The sequence below is a fragment of the Elephas maximus genome, chromosome 17, assembly GCF_024166365.1.
Source record: "Elephas maximus indicus isolate mEleMax1 chromosome 17, mEleMax1 primary haplotype, whole genome shotgun sequence".
Taxonomy (NCBI): domain Eukaryota; kingdom Metazoa; phylum Chordata; class Mammalia; order Proboscidea; family Elephantidae; genus Elephas; species Elephas maximus.
This window is the reverse complement of record NC_064835.1, coordinates 89,633,846-89,637,237: the sequence shown is the minus strand read 5'-3', so window position 1 is coordinate 89,637,237 and position 3,392 is coordinate 89,633,846.

Below are 3,392 nucleotides of genomic sequence, written 5' to 3'. Positions count from 1 at the left end.
CAAGCCATGGTATTTTCAATCGCATCACATGCGTGAGAAAGCTGGACAATGAATAAGGAAGATCAGAGAAGAACTGATGCCTTTGAACTGTGATGTTGGCAAAGAATATTGACTATACCATGGACTGCCAAAAGAAAGAACAAACCTGTCTTGGAGGAAGTACCACCAGAATGCTCCTTAGAAGTGAGGATGGCAAGACTACGTCTTACATACTTTGGACCTATTATCAGGAGGGATTAGTACCTGGAGAAAGACATCATGCTTGGTAGAGGGTCAGTGAAAAAGAGGAAGGCCCTCAACGAGATGGACTGACACAGTGGCTGCAACAATGGGCTCAAGCATAACAATGATTGTAAGCTTGGGGCAGGGCTGGGCAGTGTTTTGTTCCACAGTACATAGGGTCGCTTTGAGTCATCATACTTCTCCCAAGTCTTAAACCAAGATTCTAAGGATAGACTATTCCCTACGTGTCCACTCTGATCCCAAATGTAGATGACTTCTCATGCTCCCCTGATCTGAATGATTCTAAGTGCCTTACAGCTCCATCTTACTATATTCTTAGGCTATAAACATCTACTCACCAAGCCAGCCAAGGTTTACTAGCTGAAAGAAGGGCAGTATCTAAGGAGAGGTTACAAATTAGTCCAAATTACCCAAGGTCAACCACTAAAAACAATTTAAAGGATTTCTGGGATTGAGTGGGTATTGCCTACAATGGATACCAAACCTTTCTGAAATATCAAGGCTTCTATACACCCTGACTAAATCAAAATCTTAGAACCTCTCCCATGGAAAACAGAAATTGAAAAAGCTTTCCATGATGTCAAAATATCTGTTCTGCAATCAGCTAAACTGGGTTTCCCAGATTATAACAAATTTTTATTTTTGTATGCGCATGAAAGAAAAGATTTGGTCATGATCTAAAGGTATTTTAGATCACACAAAAAACAGCACATATCAAACACCCATTTCCTGTTATTAATTTGTCCCTTGATTCAACAGCCAAGGGTTATCCTATTTTTGTTAGAGGTATTGCCGCCTCAGCTAAATTAGTAGAAGCATCTTTAGACCTTGTACTGGTATCACTTTCGCATCTGATAGTACCATATGCAGGATCATTCTTACTGCTAACTAAAGATACTCATTCTCCTGCAAGTCAACTAATTATGAAATATTGTTACTTTTCCCTTCTTTTACTACTATTCATTGTTGTAATGCTCTCAAGCCATCAACTCTATTAATTTTTCCTGGAGGTATAAATAATACCTGGTGGATTAAACTCCTGAGGATTGTGATCCTGCTTACACGAACTGGAAAATTTGAAGTGGTCATCAGAATCTTGACCCTCATTTTGACACAATACGTAATCGGTTCTACGCCCTGAGGTCTCAACAATATTTAATTATGGATAGTAGAATAACCTTGACATTTGTGCTATTGCTAATACTTTATGTGAATTTTGTTCCCCAGGTAAGGTGGAACAATCTATATTCAAACTAAGGTAAAGGCAACCTGGATATCCAAGGCAAGCATAGAAAATTTTAGGGACTTGTTTTCAGGCCTGGGAAATATTGGATCACGGTTTCTAAGAGCCTTCCAGCTTCATCTTAAAATATTCTTAGTTATTCTTGTTTGTCTCTCAGTTGTTCGATGTCTGTTGTCCAGAGTCATAAATGCTTACCAAAGACAAAATAGGATGAAATCATGTTGATTGATATTCAAGCTAAATTGCTGTTGTTGTGTGCCATCGAGTCAATTCCAACTAATAGTGACTCTGTATGTCAGAGTAGAACTGTCCTGTCGGGTTTCCTAGGCTGCAATCTTTCCAGGAGCAGATCTCCAGGGTTTTTGTCCCGCAGAGCCGTTGGTATTTCGGACTGCCATCTTTTATGTAAGCAGCTCAACACTTCACCATTGCACCACCAAGGCCGCCAAACTGAAATTGACCTCTCCAAATGAAACCTTATTTTCAAGAAGAATCAGTAACAGCTGTTAATTTTGCATAACCCCTAAAGTGTCTTCTGCTACTCTGACTGATGCAGGACTAAAAAGGGGACCAATATTTTTCTATCCTCCCAGAAATTAGTTTTTTGACCACAGCAACAAATAGCCATCAAAACCAATTTTAACCCACCCTAATCAATCCATGAAAACTTCCCATCAGCAATCACATTCCTGAAAACCAACCAATTGGCAACAGCCTCACTTGTGTTCTTTCTCTCCCTGAGATACACACAATCTGATGTTGCCTCCGAGCTCCGTTCTCGGCAAAGAACTGAAACGGACATGGGTTCCTGTGGGGAAGCCCACGGCTTTGCTAGGATTTCTCTGGGCAGTGTGTTTTCCCTGGGCCTCAGCGTATCCACACTATCTCGGCAGGGCAACGCTGCCTGGGACTTGCTCTGCCAGGAGAGAGCTGCCGCGTCGTCCGTGGGGCTGGGAAACCTTGCTTTGGCCAGTGCCAATGGACCGAATTCAGGCCGAAAGAAAAGAGACTAGGAAAAGGCCTTCTCTCCCCGGCTGCTTTCCCAGTCTCTTCCTAGAAGCTAAAACTCTGTCGTTGCTCCTCTGGCAGGAGAGCTGCACCGCGATGTAGTTTTTCAGAAGAAGCCTCGCGTTTGCGAGAGCAAACGAGGACTGCACTGCGGGCAAGGGGAAGGAAGGGAAGCTTCTCTCCCTCTGCCTGCCTTTGCTCAGAGGGCTGGGTGAAGTCAGGGAGTTCTCCCTTTCACCGAGAAACGTGCGGGCTGCTGTTGCCTGGGCGCTCTCTTCTTTGGAAAAGAGTCTGCAGTTGCACACTTTGCACCGTGGAAAGGCAGCGGGGTCTGCTGAGATTTCTTCCCCAGGCGCTTTGCTCTCCCTGGGCCAAAGCGAGCCTTCACGATAGCTGAACGCTAACACTGCATACGCGTTCCCCTTGCAGAACGGGGCTGCCGCGAGGCAGTTCTCCGGGGGTAAACGGCCCTTCGCGAAGGGCAAGCTTTTGAAAGTCAGCTAGTCACCAACACATCAACAGGCTCACTTGCTTTCACAGTTATAAGTAAAAAAAGAAAAGAAAAATCCCTAAACAATATAATTTTTAAAAATCCACCAATCCTTGAACTGCATGCTTCCCAAGACCCTATATAAGACCAACCCTCTGCATTGCTGAGAGAGACTGTGCTCTACAAGTACAGCTCTGATGTGCTTATGAAACAAGGAACTCAGCTTTCTTGTTTCAGATAAGACGTGGCCACTTCCTTCAACATAATATAGTATTATTTGTCTGGACTTTGTGTTGTTGATGGTATTTGCCAATTTTTTAAAAATTATATATTTTTGCGATTTTGCATTCTAAATAAATATTCATTTTGTACCTAAAATAATTAATTGAGCAAGTATTTGTTGTACTA